The 18,289-nt window shown below is 38.0% G+C and overlaps 1 pseudogene; it reads left to right on the forward strand.

Moving 5' to 3' along the window:
* Positions 1 to 923: 923 nt before the first annotated feature.
* LOC108716136 lies at positions 924 to 2,399 on the forward strand (annotated as a pseudogene).
* The last annotated feature ends 15,890 nt before the right edge of the window (positions 2,400 to 18,289 follow it).

The raw sequence follows: 18,289 nt of genomic DNA on the forward strand, positions 1-18,289 counted from the left end.
GGCGTTTCTTTACTGATTTACACACACACACTCGTATTTACACACACTCATTACACATGTAACTAAAGGTAAGTTTTTTTTTTTTTGCTTTTCTGGGTTTTTTTGTCTTTTGTACACTCACATACTTTTGCACATATTTACACACCTACATACACACATTTACACACCTTTTAGAGCTGTACACACATGCATACACAAGCACGCACACACATTTTTTTTTTTTTAGTTCTTCATTTTATCAGTTTTCCTCTCGTTATTCCGCTAAAAGCTGTTGATTTTACAGCATGACTAATGGATCAAGCCTTCTGACCGCTAACCACGCTGTCGGATCAGTTATTTTGTTATTTCATTGATTTACCAAATTGTTTTTGATTTTTATGATTTTATGCTTGCATTGTTGTTTGCATTGTTGTTTGCATTGTTGTTTGCATTGTTGTTTGCATTGTTGTTTGCATTGTTGTTTGCATTGTTGTTCTTTTAGCGTTGTTGGCACTTTGATCATTTGAAATACAAACTCATTTTTAGCAATTTTGGATTCGTCAGAATGTGTACTTTACAAAAATATATGGTTTTGGTGGGGGGATCTTTCTGCTGTTAGACACATAATATTCAGTCCAGGGGCTTTGCTCACAGAAGGGGAATCAACAGTGGAGAAAATTCATATACACTATTTTTATTTGGGGTCCACACATGCCATCTGCCTTGGTATATCTATGCATATTGGGCATCAAACTGCTCAGTAGACCCTTGGTGTCAATATTTAGGGTGTTTTCCAGTTGTATGTAAGAAATTGGGTGAGATAAATGTGGGCAATTGAAATATGTTTAGGTGATTTTCAGAAATGTCATAAAAACCGCTGCTTAGCTTTGCAGTATGGTAGTTTGGAGTAGAAAGATCTAATTACCCATTTTTGATTCGCCAGAATGTGTACTTTCAATCAGATTTTCAGCACCTTGGCTAAAGGAAAGTTATTTGCCAAACTTGATTTAGCTTAAGCATACCAACAGTTACCAGTGGATGATGCAGCTGCTGATGCACAAACAATTATCACACACAAAGGAGCATTTAAAGCTACACAGTTGTAATTTGGAGTTTGCATTGCGCCAGGTGTGTTCCAGAAATTGATGGATGACCTCCTTTCCAGCTTGCAAGGGGTGGTGCCATATTTTGATGATGTCCTCATTGGAGCAGACTCTATGGAATCATTAACTGAAAGGGTAAGAGCAGTATTACAGTGATTTGCAGATGCTGGGTTAAAACTTAAGAAAGAAAAATGTGTTTTAGGATTACCAAGTGTTGATTTCCTGGGATACAAAGTTGATGCAAATGGAATACATCCAAACAGATGCAAAAGTAAAAGCCATTCATGAAGCTCCAGTTCCCAAAAATAAACAGGAGCTGCAAGCATTTCTCGGCCTATTAAATTTCTACCATTCATTCTTCAAAGACAAAGCTACTGTGGCCGAGCCACTGCACAGACTACTGGACAAAAATGCTACCTGGAAGTGGTCAGCCCTGCATGAGCAGTCATTCAAGGATGCCAAGAGACTCTTATCATCAGACAGTGTGCTAGAACATTGTGATTTGCATAAATCTCAACCTTACATGTGATGCTTCTCCTTATGGAATAGAGGCTGTTTTAAGTCATACTGTAATTGACAGTTGTGAGGCTCCCATTGCATTCTATTCACGGACGATGAGTACCACAGAGAGGAATTATGCTCAGATTGATAAGGAAGCTTTAGCCATTGTGGCAGAAATTCCACGAGTACTTGTATGGCAGAAGTTTTGCTATTATTACTGATCACAAGCCATTATTGGGTCTGTTTAAAAATAATGGGCCTACTGCACAGATACTTTCTTTACACATGCTGAGATGATGTTTATTGCTAAATGCATATGACTATGAGTTGCAGTACCGCCCAGGAAAATAAATAAGTAATGCAGATGCTTTAAGCAGTTTACCTGTAAACACTCCTGATTTTCAAGTACTGGCCTTGTCTGAGGTCCTCATCCTAGCCCCCCTCTGCAGGCATCAGATATTGCCCGCATGACAGCTACCGACCCAGTATTATCTCGAAGGGTTGAACTGAGTATGGAGGGGGTGGCCAAAAATAAGTTTAAAGGAAGAGTTCACACCTTTTGAGAAACGCCAGCATGAACGCTCTGCATACAAAGGTTGCTTTTTGCGGGGAAATAGAGTGGTAATTCCCAAAGCAGGGCAAAACCATGTTCTTAAAGCCCTACATGAGAGACACCCAGGCATTGTAAATATGAAAGCCCTTGCTAGAAGTTATGTCTGGTGGCCTAAAATGGATGAATGTATTGAACAATGGGTAAAAAGTTGTGTTCCTTGCCAGACCAACCGCCATGCCCCTGGGTACATCCATGGGAGGTGACGCAGAGCCTGTATCGATTTTGCAGGGCCTTTTCAAGGTCAGACATTCTTACTTGTGTTTGTTTCATTTTCCAAATGGTTTTAATAAATAAGTTTAAAGGAAGAGTTCACACCTTTTGAGAAATGCCAGCATGAACTCTCTGCATACAAAGGTTGCTTTTTGCGGGGAAATAGAGTGGTAATTCCCAAAGCAGGGCAAAACCATGTTCTTAAAGCCCTGCACGAGAGACACCCAGGCATTGTAAATATGAAAGCCCTTGCTAGAAGTTATGTCTGGTGGCCTAAAATGGATGAATGTATTGAACAATGGGTAAAAAGTTGTGTTCCTTGCCAGACCAACCGCCATGCCCCTGGGTACATTCATGGGAGGTGACGCAGAGCCCATATCGATTTTGCAGGGCCTTTTCAAGGTCAGACATTCTTACTTGTGTTTGTTTCATTTTCCAAATGGTTGGAAGTTGTTCCAGTGGCATCTGCAACCACCCCTGCAGTCATTCAAGTGTTGCGGAAGTTGTTTGCCACCCATGGACTCCCAGACACTATTGTATCCAATAATGGAGCACAGTTTACATCATTAGACTTCAGATCATAAGCTTATTGGTCATGTTACAACAGCACCATTCCATCCATCCTCAAATGGACAAGCTGAGCGAATGGTCCAGAATGGTCCAGGATGCATTAAAAAGCATAATCGATGGTGACTGGAATTATAGACTGGCAAAATGTTTGTTGCAGCAGCACATAACCCCTTCTGCTAGCACTGGCTGCAGTCCTGCAGAACTTTTTATGAACCTACAGCTTAAAACCTGTTTAGACAGACTGCATCCCGACTTGGCTTCTGATGTACAAAGTAAACAGGAAGATCAATTCCATAAAAATACACAGACCTCCACAGTGAGGATGTTTGAAGCAGGTCAAGTGTGTATGCCAGATATTATGCACTGGGACAAAAATGGATACCAGCAGTCATTGTTGAAGCCACACGCCCTGTCTCGTACAAGGTTAAGACTGCAGATGGCCGTGTTATTCGAAGACATATTGATCAGACTAGGGGACAATCCTTGTCCTAACACAGAGGGTAACCATGGCCAGTTTGGATTGCAAGGTGACTTAACTCAGAGAGCTTTTCCAGAGGAAGAGATTCCTGCAGCTGGACGACGGTAGATGTACCTGAGGGGGTACCTGCAGATACTGAGACCAATCCACAAGGAGAGGTTATCAGTGTCAATGGAGCAGCAAATAAGTGTTTTTCGAGGGCCCCACCACCTAGAGGATTATGTTATCTAGGAAGGGAGGGGTGTTATGTATTGACTGTCAATGTACTGCCATAGATGGCGCTGTTACATGTTAAACTGAGATGTGTCATTCTGCTCTGCTGATAATTGTTTCACAAGTATCTGCCTCTCTATATTTTATTTTCTCCCAACTTGTTGGCAGTTCAGCCATGCTTTCCTCCATAGTAAAGTTTGTTCTTCTCCCAGCTGCTACTACTACAGGGTCCAGAATATAATAAAAATGTGTTTAATTAGTTCTTGTTTTCAGTGTATACAAGAGGAGTCTAGATTCAATCTGTATCTGTGCAAAGTGATTGCTCTTGTTTTTTGCACACTGATTTCCCCTGCGACCTATCAAATTCAAGTTGTTTCCAAGGTAGGGCGATGATAAATCTCATATTCAAATTTGAGTTGGTGGTTTTAAACTCGAAATTGTGAGTTTTGACCAAAAAATACTCGAAAACTTGAATATGAATTTAGTAAACCTTAGTAAATCTGCCCCTTAAAGAAGGCACTCAAGTTTGTTGGAATACACTGGCTCTTTGGAACAGAGCAGATGTAATTCCATTATTATTATTTTTTTTTTTTTATAATCTTTATTTATAGTTTTAAGTATGGGGGGGTACAGAAGGAAAAGAGGGGGGGTACAGTCATGCAAGCAATCATAGAACAAACATAGAATTGAATTAGGCAAACACAAACAACAAGTTCTTGCTCTAATTTGTTCGCTATGGAGCCATATTATAGTACAAACTTCTAAAGTAATCCGGGTATGTTACCGAACTTTACCCTGTGCCTAACTTCTTTGTGTAGGCGTACCAAGGGGACCATATTCTCCAATATTTGGGGCTTTCAAAATGCAAAATATAAGTAAGCTCTTCTAACTTTCTTATCTCTTCCACTCTAGCTATCCAGTCTCTTAACGTGGGGGGATGAGAATACTTCCATTTTCCCAGTATCAAGGCTTTTGCTGCTTGGAGTAAGTGAGAGGTAAGTGAATCCAAAACAAATAAGGAAGTATCACCGGGTACATTTAATAATATTAGAGTATGGTTTTCCATCAGTATTTTCTTCCCTGTGATTGTGTGTATTGCTAACAGTATATCTTTCCAAAAAGTTTTTAGTTTAGAGCAGGTCAACCATACATGTAGATGGGTGCCCTCCTCGGTATTACATCTCCAGCATTAATTTGAGGAAGAAGGATACATCTTACTTAGTCTCGATGGTGTGTAGTGCCACCTTGTAGTCAATTTGTACATGGCCTCTGCGGATCTGGAGGCTCTAGAGGCTTTGTGTGTTATTTTAAAAATTCTGTTCCATACCTGCTCAGTAAGAGTGATCCCTAACTCTCTTTCCCATGCTAGGCAAAAAGCAGGTTTATCTCTAGGTAAACCGTTTAACAACATCTTATAGAGTCTAGATAATAGTTTAATATAGTTCGCAGATGTAGCCAGAAGATGTTCCCATGGAGTCGGAGGTCTATGCCAATCACAAGATTTTATAGACTGTAAATATCCATGTAATTGGTTGTAGTTCCAGATATCTCTAGGGTGGGGGGCCCATCGTTGTTGTATAGTTGCTAGTGGGATTGTCTTATTGTTTTTTATAAAATCAACCATCCTCGTATCCCTCCCCTTCCAAGTGCCCCATCTATCAAAGGTACCCTTTTCCATCCCTGGGGCGAAATCCGGGTTGTTCAGCAAAGTTGAGAAAATATATGGGGATCTTGTAAGTCTGTAAGTTTCTTTATTTTTATGCCACACCTTCAGAGTTGCTTTTATCAAAGGGTGGGTTAATGCTTCAGTAGGTAGATTATTGACTTTCGTCCAGCTAATATTTTCTAACGGGATAGGTAAAAAGGTCTGTTCTAAGACGCTCCAGTCCTTGTTATATTTCCCTTTGGACCAGGTATAAATGCAGGCTAAATGAGCAGATATATAATAAAGATGGGGGTCCGGCAAATTTAGTCCGCCTCTTTCTTTTGGGAGAATGAGTTGGTTAAATTTTAGTCTCGGACTTTTCCCCTTCCAAACAAATCTAATCACCATAGATTTAAGAGTAGAAAAAAAAGCAGCGGGGATATGAATCGGTAGTACTTGGAATAAATACAACATTTTCGGGAGAAAAATCATTTTGATGGCTTGGACCCTAGCTTACCCCATTTCTCTAAAAGTTTTTGGAGAGAGCTCAGAAGTGGGAGATAGTTGTCCTCATATGCTTTGTCAAGCCGAGCTTGCAATTTAACCCCCAGATATTTAATATGAGGATTTGCCCATTTAAACGAGAAGCTCTGTTTTAATACAGTGGCCGGGGCTTCTGCTATGTTGATGTTTAAAATTTCCGACTTAGGTAAGGAAATAGTGGGTTTAGTGATACATATTAGTAAATCATCTGCAAAGGCAGCGCACTTATACTCTTTCCCTGCTACCGTTGATCCGGAAATATTGGGATTAGTTCTTATATGAGCTAGAAGGGTTTTCACAACCAAAACAAAGAGAATCGGGGAAAGAGGGCAACCTTGTCTGGTCCCATTGAAAATATGAACACTCGGGGATAACGTACCGTTGATTTTTATTCTGGCTGAAGGTTTATTATATAATGTTAATATTCGTTGTCTGATTTTCTGTCCTAGGCCAAAACCATGCAGGGTCCTCTCCAAGAATGTCCAGGAAACCCTGTCGAAAGCCTTTTCGGCATCAGTTGTAAGTATCAAGGTAGGTGTGCCTTTATTTTGTGCATTTTTTATAAGGGAGATAACTTTAGCCGTATTATCTTTCCCTTCCCTTCCAGGGACAAAGCCAGCCTGGTTGTGATGGATCAGGAATGGTAAGTATCTTTTAATCCTATTGCCCAGAATTTTCACATAAATTTTCAAATCAATGTTGATTAGGGAGATAGGCCTATAACTGGAACAAAGCTGAGGATCTTTGTCTGGTTTGGGTATAATAGAGATATGGGCTTCTTGAGCTTGCGGGTGAAAGTTATCTTGATCTGAAATAAAATTAAAATAATCTAAAAGAAGTGGCGTTAACTCCCCTTTAAACATCTTGTAGAAAGAGGCTGTATACCCATCTGGTCCTGGGCTTTTCCCACTTATCAAGGAGTCGATACACTCTTCTATTTCCCGGGAAGTAAAGGGGGCATCTAACAGTTGAGCCTGTTCCACGGATACCTTCGGGAGACCTGCTTCTGTTACAAATTTATCTATTTTATCTACAAGGTCAGCCAGTGGGGGGGAAGAATCCAATTTATACAGTGACTGATAATAATCATGGAAAGTTTCAGCTATACCTTTAGTGCTGTGTATAAGTGTATTAGATTTATCTTTGATCGACAAAATGTGTTTCGCCGGCTGTAACTTTTTGAGTATACCTGCGAAATGCTTAGAGCATTTGTCATTGAATTCGTAAAACCTTTGTTTACTGCTAAGATAAGCTTTCTGTATTTTAACGTCTAATAAAGATTTTAGTTGTATTCTCTTACCCTCTAATACATTCAAAGTGGTCTCCGAAAGGGAGAATTTATGATCTTTCTCTAAGGGGCAGATTCATTAAGGGTCGAATTTCGAAGTTAAAAATACTTCGAAATTCGACCCTCGAATTGAAATCCTTCGACTTCGAATATCGAAGTCGAAGGATTTAGCGCTAATCCTGCGATCGATCGATCGAAGGATTTTTCGTTCGATCGAACGATTAAATCCTTCGAATCGAACGATTCGAAGGATTTTAATCCAACGATCGAAGGAAAATCCTTCGATCAAAAAATCACAGGCAAGCCTATGGGGACCTTCCCCATAGGCTAACATTGACTTCGGTAGGTTTTACCTGCCGAAGTAGGGGGTCGAAGTTTTTTTTAAAGGGAAAGTACTTCGACTATCGAATGGTCGAATAGTCGAACGATTTTTACTTCGATTCGTTCGATTTCGTTAGAATTCGAACGAATTTAACCAATTCGATGGTCGAAGTACCCAAAAAATACTTCGAAATTCGAAGTATTTTTCATTCGAATCCTTGACTCGAGCTTAGTGAATGGGCCCCAAAGTGTGCAATATCTTTAAGTAAAATGTCAACCTCTTTTTTCCTTTCTTTTTTCAGAGCACTGCCCATTGCCACGAGGTTCCACCGCAGGACGCATTTCAAAGTTTCCCACAGCGTGGCTGGGGAGATGTCAGATGAGCTATTTGTGCTAATTATGAGATCAATCCAACCTTTGATCTTACCCCTCCTATCATCGGAATGGAGAAGAAAATCATTAAGGCACCAATTATACTCTGATTTTGCAGTTTGAGGGATTTGGAACTTGGTTATTACTGGAAAGTGATCTGATATAAATGAGGACTTAAAGGGGTTGTTCACCTTTGTAACACATTGACAAATCTAACAGTTCACAGGAATAGAACAAACTTTTCCATAGAAATAGTTAACAGAAAAAGTACAGTTCAAGAGATATTCATCTCAGAAGTGTCCCTGTACTAATCCTTCAGTTCCACACAGACCCTGTGCTGGGAGGGGGTCACTGACCCCCAAAAACACTACAGTGTTCACTTCCTCTTCCTCATATGACATCACACATTGTACTGGCAGCTAACTTAACTCCTATTGGCTATGTCTGCTGTCAATCTGCCACTGCTTCCTGTGCTGGGGAATTTGAGCAGCATTCAGGTACTGAAGAGAAACTGTTACAAGTTTGTGAGAGGGGGAGTGTGGGCTGTGTACTGCAGAGACTTCAACTGTGCAGATGGGGGGGGATCGAGGTGCTTGGGACCTGGAGTTTTACGGATAATGGATCTTTCCATAATTTGGATCTTCATACCTTAAGTCTACTAAAAAAATTATGTAAACATTAAATAAACCCAATAGGCTGATTTTGCCTCCAATAAGGATTAATTATATCTTAGTTGGGATCAAGTACAAGCTACTGTTTTATTATTTCAGAGAAAAAAGAAATCATTTTTAAAAATCTGAATTATTGGATTATAATGGATACTATGGGAGATGACACTTGTACTTTCCAGAAATATATTATTTTTTTTGGGGGGGGGTCCATGTATTATTTTGTGTATTTACCTCATAAAAAAATCATTATTCAGCAGCTGACGTGACTTCCGGGACTATTTGTATGAGCTTGAGGCTTTCCAAATGAGTTGAATTTTTGTGCATAAAGTAAAATATTTTTCTGGTATAGATCCCTATATCATGAAAAATATAACTTTTTAATTTTTTGGTTCCAGAAGTGGAACACTTAAACACTTAAAAAAGGTATAATTTTCCTAGGTAAATTACTGCCCCCCCTGGGAGAGAGCACAAAATGTTCAAAAAACCTACCTGCCCTCAACACTGCTCTGCCTGTCACTTAGGGCTGCCACCTCACCCTTTTAAAACCAAACACATATGAAATCCACAGCCTGCATGGCTAATTAGCAATTCATTTAGATGCATGATACATGGCTGCACAGAAATCAGTTCAGTCTGCAGCATCTAAATGAGTTGATAATAAGCCATGCAGGCTGTGGATTTCATATGTGTTTGGTTTTAAAAGGGTGAGGCGGCAACCCTACTGTCCCTGCTAGATGTGTAAGTTACATACGTTTCTAAGCAAGTCAGTGCTGGTTTTGTTGCAATTTTTTAAATAACTGACATTATGCTTAATGCCAAAGGTATTAAAAGATAAAAATATAGAAAAGCCAGTATTTATTCCCAGAAAAGGTTGCACCCCTTTGGCACTCCATTCAGTTTTAGTCTAGGCAGAAGGAGAGTGCCAGAATTGGGAGAACAATGTTGCTCCTTCCTTCTCTACAGTATTTGTCTGCATGGCTGTGTGATTGTTTGTTACAAGGCAGGTTTGTTTATATGCTGCGTCTGTTAACCTCTGCCATTACAATTGAGTAATCAACCAATGACCATTCAAATGATGTGACTGGTTACAGTTCACAAGCAACCAATGAATTACTAGGAGGAGGGCAGTATCAACATCCAATAGGAAACAAGTAAGGGCAAAGCCTGGGTATGATGATGTCATCATATAGGAAGTTCTTGGTGTGTCAGGTTCAAAATAGGCCACTCCCATCACTTCAGAAAACTGGTCAGAGAGACAGGAGAAGGACTGAGTTAATAGCTATACAAATTAGCTTTTACAATGGCATTTTTACTTTTTCTTATGGAAAATGGTTTTTCTAACACATTGAGAGCATTGTTAGTGGTTTCATAAGATTTGTACATTGAAGGTGAACAACCCCTTTAATCTCAGCCTGTTGGAATAAATGGAGCCAATGTTGTGATACATAAATAAAATAAATTCTGGAGTAAACGTTGTGTGTCTTGGAGTAGTGAGTAAAATCCCTTTTTGTGGGATTCATTACCTTCCAAATATCTATAAGATGTTGATCTCTCAGAAGTTATTTCACCTCCTTGAGACCCTTAAGGGAAATATTACTCTTGCCTGAGGAGGAATCCGTCTTGGGGTTAGTAGTGAGGTTAAAATCACCTCCCAGCAGTATCAGACCTTCACTAAATTTTTCTAACACCATCAGGAAATTTAAAAAAATGAGATTTGGCCTGAGTTAGGGGCATAAACATTTGCTATAGTGCAAGTTTGACTGGCTAACTTGCATTTAATAAGCAAATATCTCCCTTCTTCATCCGCTAAAGTCTCCATACAGTGGAAAGGTAAATCTTTGTGTACTAAAGTAATTACCCCGAGGGATTTTCTCAAAGGGTTATTGCTCATATAAAGGTGTGGGAAAGTTTTAAGGTACATTTTTGGCAGGCAATTAGCCTTAAAATGGGTCTCTCGGAGCATAATAATTTTAGCAGTGCTTCTTCTACATTCCCCAAATATCTGGGCTCTCTTCACCGGCTCATTCATACCATTAACATTAAAGGAAAATACTGTACAGTCCATGGTCGAGAGATTAGCCATTATAATGTAAAATCACAGTATATACAAGACAATCCCAATAAGATGCTAACACTTGTTGTTGTCTTGCAAAAAGGAGGAAGGGGAACTGGGGGGTGGGTTTAGGAAAGTGTAAAGGATAGAGTACGGGGGGATTAAGGGGGAAAAAAAAGCCGCAGTAGACTTACTGGGGAAGAGTCCCCATGGCTGGTGGTCAATTTCAGCGGCGAGGGTGCTTGGCACCTCTAAAGTGGGGGTACGTGGTTGCGAGGAGAAAAAAATTCCCATAGTGCCTGACCACTGATCCAAACAACCCACTACCCCGATCCAGCATAATATACAAACCTCAAGAGGAACAGCAGTAAACTATTTTTGTTTGTGTTTTTGTTTTCTTTTTTTTCTTCCTTTTTTTCTTTTTTTCTTTCTATTTATTTTTAATATTTATTTATTTATTTATTTATTTATTTATTTATTTATTTATTTTTTAATGTTTTTTTTTTCTTTTCTAGATTTAGTACTAATGTACAAATGTTAATGGAGGAGAAATAAAAAAAAAAAATCTGGAATAGACCAAGCATGTACGTAGGGAGACGGGGGGGGGAATACCCTGGGTAACCGTGTATGTGGTAAACCATAGACAAATAGACATCAAGTCACCTGATGAAAAACAGATAAGTCTAGATACATCCAAAATCAGAGACAGAGAAATCAAATAGAAAAAAGAGATATAAAGGACTCGTCCTTTTTCCCCTGTTTTTTTTTTTATCAATTTTTTTTTTCTTTTTTAATCTCCTCCTTTGTTTCGCCTGTTACGCTCCCCTTGTTCCCTTTCCCATCCTCTCCCAATCATCTATAAATTAAGTGATTCACCGCCTACATAATATAATTTGGAGGAGTGGGAGGCAAGACAATGGTAGCGATTATATTAGTCCAAAATGATTTAATATCAGTCCAATAACACAAAAAGGTCACTGCAGGGTTGTAAGAAAAGGAATAAGAAAAGAAAAAGAAAAAAAACGTAATACAGAGCTGTACCAACATTGAACTCATGTCAGCCGTCTCAACAGTACTTGCCCATCCCAAAGTGCTCCAGTATAGATCATAGTCTGGCCGCCTCCGAATGAATATATGCTCAATACTTCAAGTTCCTGTAAAGGAAACCCAGAAAAGGAAAAAGAAAAAAAAAGAAAAAAAAAATGCTGTTCCTCGTTAGTGTTGGAGAGAATATTTCAAATCCTGCGAAGATCCTCATCATTTCCTAGGGGTCCTCTGGGGCCGGGGTGTTCTCTTGGGGGTGTTGACCTGTGACCAGTCTCCTTGCAAGTCAAAGTTTAACTCCGGGATTTTAGTTCCATCTGGAAGCCATCCTGGAAGTTCCATATTCGGGAGATGAAGCCTTTTGATAAAATGTTCGGTGTCAGCTGGGTATCGAATAACTGCTGTAGTGCCATCCTTAGTTGCCATCAGGGAGAAGGGGTATCCCCACCTGTAGAGAATATTCCTTTCTCTTAAGATATCAGTAAGAGGTTTAAGCATTTTCCGCTTATATAGCGTTGTCCTGGATAAATCCTGAAACAGCTTGATATGAGTATCCTCATATTTGAGATTGTCCATCTCTTTTGCTTTTCCCAGGATTTCTTCTTTGGTAGAAAAGCTATGAAGGCAGCAAAGGATATCTCGGGGCGCATTTAGAGGTGCAGCTTTCAGTTTTTGCACTCTGTGCGCTCTCTCAATTTTTACATCAAGAGCAATGTCTCTAGCCAAAATGCTATTGAAGATTTGGAGCAGTGCTCAGTGAATATCCTCTCTCTGTACCTCTTCTGGAATCCTTCTTATTCTAATATTATTCCTCCTGCTCCTATTCTCCTGGTCTTCCAACTGCCGTTGTAATTCAGTAATAATGACATCCTGATTATACAGAGTATACATGGCTTTCTGGTTGGAGGAGTGCTTATTCACATTAGTTTCAATATTATCTGTGCGAGAAGCTAATGCTGTTAGGTCCCTCTTAATATCTCTAAGTTCCTCTTTGATAGTAGAGGTCACCTCCAGTAACATCTCCTTGATGTCTGATTTAGTAGGGAGCTGAGCTATGTAGGCATGTAAATCTGGCTCACCTTCCATATCGCTGTCCAGATCCGAAGGCTCTCTGTTAGAGTCTGCATCCTCATCATGCGCTTCAGCTGCGGGCGCCATCTTGGATAATGCGCGTTCGGTGTTTTTCTTCAGGAAAAGCGGTGCAATATCTTTTGTACCGGCAAGGGACTTTCTAGTTGAAGCCCTTTCTTTATCCGGTCTGGTTTTGTGTGATTTCCCCATCTCTCCGCTCAGTATTTCGCCTGGATCGGGTAGTTAGTTGCGGAGCTGCAGAATCAAGCGGCCATGCAGCACCTCGGCAAGCCACGCCCCGTAATTCCATTATTTAAAAGGGGGTTACTATTTCACCCTGGCAAATATAGTCCAGTAAGTTTGTGTTGGGCAAGTTACTTGAAAGGTTTATGGATCCCATTCATGATTACGCTGGATTCTGTGTTTGGTCCATTTTATGACTTACTTGTAGTGTACATTATAAGCAATGTATCACTGTTTACAAATGACAATACGGTGACAAAACTATGCAGGCCAATTCATTCAATCCAAGATTTGCTATCCTTTCATCAGGATCTGGAGGACTGGCAGGAAAATCCTGGGTTTCCATCACAGAATTCTTTCTGTTTTTCTACCAAGACAGAAAACACTTTGTGTGCTACTGGTAACAATGTAACAATAGTAGATCTTATTCAGGTCTTTTAATTGGCTGACTTGCAACATCACTTCCCAACTCTGCAGTGCAATGTATACAAACAGATAGAACTGCTTTTAATAGAAACTACATTTACAAATACCTTAAAAGGGGTTGTTGTTTTTTTTTATTTAAATTTACTTTTAGTATGATGTAGAAAGTGATATTATCTGACAATTTGTAATTGGTTTTCATTTTTTGTTATTTGTGGTTTTAATTCAGCAGTTCTCCACTTTGCAATTTCTGTTTGCAAATCCGGGTTCCTGGCTATGGAACTATTTCCTACATTATGAATAAGTATATATTCAACACGATTTCCAATCTATAAAATATAAAACTTTATTTGTTCCATTAAAATTTGTCAGCTTTGGTACAGTGCATGGTGATCACCACTGACGCGTTTCATGCCCTACGGCACTTCTTCAGAGTGTTACAGATTTTTTGCAAGGCACAACTTTAGAGCAAACCTTAATTACAAACAATTCACACTATGTGATTCTTAAAGGTATATTACACATATAACAAGATATATCTTCACATCTATATTCCATACCTATTCCATACCTATATCTATTAAGATTATTAAGACCATCACAAACTATTAAAAGAATGGATAAAAGCTAAATCTGATGTGTCTACTATTTAACTCTACTTTGAAGATTTCTATGTAATAAAGGGTGGAAATACAAACAAAATTGTTTTCCCCAACAAATGAATTTGTTACAGCCGCCATATAATATATAAGTTATAAAGTTTAAAATGGCGATGGGACAGTGCAATGATGATATTGAGACATGTATGTTAACAAGTTCGTCTACCTACAAAGAAAGGACAGAAAGAGCAAGGATGCTATTTTGTATGGATACCAAAGTAACAGTTGACAGTACTGAACAACCTATGTCAGAAGGTACACAGAAGACAATGGAAGATCTCTTTAAGAAATTGAATAAATTTTCACATAAAGAACTTAAAGTGTGGTGGGAGATTTCCACCCTTGAAAATTATTTGGAGGTCGAAAGAGTGCCTAGAGGTTTATGGGTGAAAAAATTTCCGGCATTTAACCTACAAGATGAGGATTTAATGCAAGAATGGTACATGGCTCTATCTGAATGTTCATTTAACCTGATGGGAATATTAATACGAAAATATAAAAAGGAACAAAACCGATTGAATGTGGAGATAGAAGAAACCAAAACTCAACTAATAAACAACCATCAGTTGCCTGAATATAAAGAGAAAGAGAGGAAACTAAATGAAGATTTAGAGTGTATGGAAAAGAAAATTATGGAAAGTAAACAACAAAAATTCCTGAGAGATAAAGGAGATTATGAGAATGAAAGAATTTACTCCTGGGGTATGGAACTAAATAAAGAGAAAGGCAGATGGAAATGAAAAGACCGATCTTGAAACAGAATAAATGGAGAAAACAATCTAAACAAAGTTCCACACCTATAAGAGACATGGATGAGACCCAAGGAGTAACTTTTTTAGTAACCACCGACAGCGAATTGGATACGAGTCAGGAGATAAAAGAATCTGGAAAAGCAAAAGGCAAAATAAAGAAAAGGGGGAAAAAAGATGCAGGACAGACACGAACTAACAGAAGAAAACATAGATGGATGAACAGAAAAAAGTGAATTTGAGAAAGGGGATAAGAAAGATGGAAATACAGAAGAAGAAAAACTACCATAGAAGATGATCTAGTTATCAATCTGTCATCTTATATATTAACTGACTATGAAAGAACTTTATTGAATAAGGGTTTAACCTTTTGCCCGACTAGTCATTTCTCACTTTTTTCTACTATAGTAGATCTTAATAGATTTATGCAGTCTATATCCCTTAAAAGATATTTCAAAAATGTTGAATGTGGTAAATTTAAACAAAGTGATGTACCTATTGGTTTTGAGATTCCACTTGATTGTACATAGGATTATGGGGGAAATTTTGCCACACAGGAGGTTATTCAAGTATTAGCAGATTTAGAGGATGGTTATATAGTAGATACAGTAGGTGAAGGTTATATAGTACATACTGATTTGAAACCTAAATCTACATTCTACCCAATAGGACAGAATGGACCATTTTTGGATCGTTTTTATAAACTGATATGTGATAATTTAAAAGCACTTTCTAAAAAGAGAGAATTCCCAAACAGAAATAGATTCCAACATAATAATCTAACAAAAAAAGAATATGAAGCATTACAATCTCTAAAAGATAATGAAAATATAGTTATACGTAAATCTGACAAAGGGGGATCTATTGTCATTCTAGATAGAGAGTAACTGAATCAATTAAGGTGATACCAAGCAATATCAAAGTTTGGAAAATGATCCAACAAAAGTATTCCAAAATTTTAGAATATGTAGTGTAACTCACTACAAAGGAATTTGACTATATTTGGTGCGAGCATCCCAAAATTCCTATATTCCACACACTCCCCAAGGTTCACAAGGGATTGGAAAACCCCAAAGGTAGACCAATAATAGCAGGTATGGGGTCCCTAAATGAGAAACTTGGCGAGTATTTGGACAAACTACTCCAACCGATAGTTATTAATTTGAATTCATATATAAAGGATAGTGGAGATGTTAAAACTAAGTTACAAGATGTCACATGGGAAGATGATATGATTTGGATAACTCTAGATGTTATAGCTTTGTATTCTTCTATAGAACATCATCTTGGTCTACAGGCTTTATATTTTTGGCTTTGTAAATCTAATCTTTACTCCCGAGAACAGAATGAATTTATTTTGGAGTCTGTCCAGTATCTTTTGAACCTCAACAACTTCATATATGAAGGACGGTACTATCTCCAGAGATGTGGCACGGCAATGGGGGCGCGGTTTGCTCCCTCATGTGCAAACCTGTTCATGGGATGGATTGAGAAGTGCCATATCTTTGGCGATAAGTCAATCTGGAGTAAACATATATTTAAATACTGTAGGTTCCTCGACGATCTGATTGTGATCTGGAAGGGTAGCATTGAACAAGTACAAGAATTTGTGGCTTTTTGTAATAATAATGAATATGGTATTGAATTCACCTATAAGATCAATAAAAAATGTGTAGAATTTTTGGATATACAGTTATCACAAGAGGAAGGTTCAATAAAGACAGATGTATTTAGGAAATCCATTGGCAGTAACCATCCAGAACTTCTTCTGGAGGGCATCCCGATTGGGCAATTCCTTAGACTTAGAAGGATTTGCTCCACTTGGGATGCTTTCCAGAAGGCGGCTATGGATTTGTGGGATAGATTAGCGAAGAGAGGATATAGTACTAAAACCTTAAAAAAGGCATATGAACGAGCTGTTCTCAGTGATTGTAACCTTATGTTAAGGGAGAGTGTTAGAAATAAATGTGATAGAATTAATAAACACAGGAGATCAAAATTAACTGAGAGAGAAAAAGTTTATTTTGTGACTGATTACAGTAATGAGGCATCCGATATAAAACGGATAATAATGAAACATTGGCATGTTATCTGTTCAGATCCATTGTTAAAAATTTATAAACCATGGTTCACATATAGGAAGAGTAAATCAATTGCAAGCCACATATCCCGAAGTATGCTACCCAAAAAACGAGAACAGAGAAGACCGAATTGGTTATCTTATGTAGGTACTTACAAATGTGGTGCAAGGGTTTGCAAGGCTTGAAATTATGTAAATGTATCAAAAGTTTTTAGGAGTTCAGCTACAGGTAAAGAATATGAGTGTAAGTCCTATATAAACTGTAAAACTGATAATGTGATATACTTGGCAACATGTATATGTGGATGTCAATATGTACAGTAGGTAGAACTATGCGGAGAATGAAGGATAGAATTTTGGAGCATGTAGCATGTGTAGGGAGAAAAGATGTTTCATCCGCCATAGCTGAACACCTTCTGAATGTACATAATGGTAATGATAGGTGTATATCCTTTCAAGGCATAGAACATGCCAGATTAGATAGGAGAAAAGGGGATTTGGAATTTTATTAATAAAAGAGAAACATGGTGGATGTTTACTTTAGAAACAGAAAAACCAATTGGTTTAAATAAAGATTGGGAGATCAAATATTATATTGAATAGAGAAATTTATGAAGCTTGTAATAGGAAAAATAAATATCTGGCTACAGCTTTCTAAATAAATACCCACAACATGTAATCCACCAATCCCAAAGATACATGGAACTAAAAAGATTTTTTCTTTTAATAGTTTGTGATGGTCTTAATAATCTTAATAGATATAGGTATGGAATATAGATGTGAAGATATATCTTGTTATATGTGTAATATACCTTTAAGAATCACAGTGTGAATTGTTTGTAATTAGGTTTTGCTATAAAGTTGTGCCTTGCAAAAAATCTGTAACACTCTGAGGATGTGCCGTAGGGCATGAAACGCGTCAGTGGTGATCACCATGCACTGTACCAAAGCTGACAAATTTTAATGGAACAAATAAAGTTTTATATTTTATGAATTGGAAATCTTGTTGAATATATCATGATGTAAGGTCCAAATTAACCTAGCAACCATGCATTGATTTGAATAAGAGACTGGAATATAAATAGAAGGTCTAAATAGAAAGATGAGTAATAACAATAAATTTGTAGCCTTACAGAGCGTTTGTTTTTAGATGGAATGAAAGCTAGCCAGAAGAATCAGAAGAAGGTGGCAAATAATTAAAAAACTATAAAAAAAAAAAAAAAAGAAAACAATGAAGGGCAATTGAAAACTTGCTTAGAATTAGCCATTATATAAAATACTAAAAGTTGAACCAACCGAAGGTGAACCACCCCTTTAATATTATGGAATTTTAATGTATGTCGGAAAGTTGCTTAGAACTGCTTTAGATTTTATTGTCCACAACATATTATATGGGTGTAAGATCCCTTAATTAGGAAAGAGTAAAGTAATGAAAGACCTGACTTCAGCAATGAACAGTT

Source organism: Xenopus laevis, chromosome 5L, assembly GCF_017654675.1.
Source record: "Xenopus laevis strain J_2021 chromosome 5L, Xenopus_laevis_v10.1, whole genome shotgun sequence".
NCBI lineage: Eukaryota > Metazoa > Chordata > Amphibia > Anura > Pipidae > Xenopus > Xenopus laevis.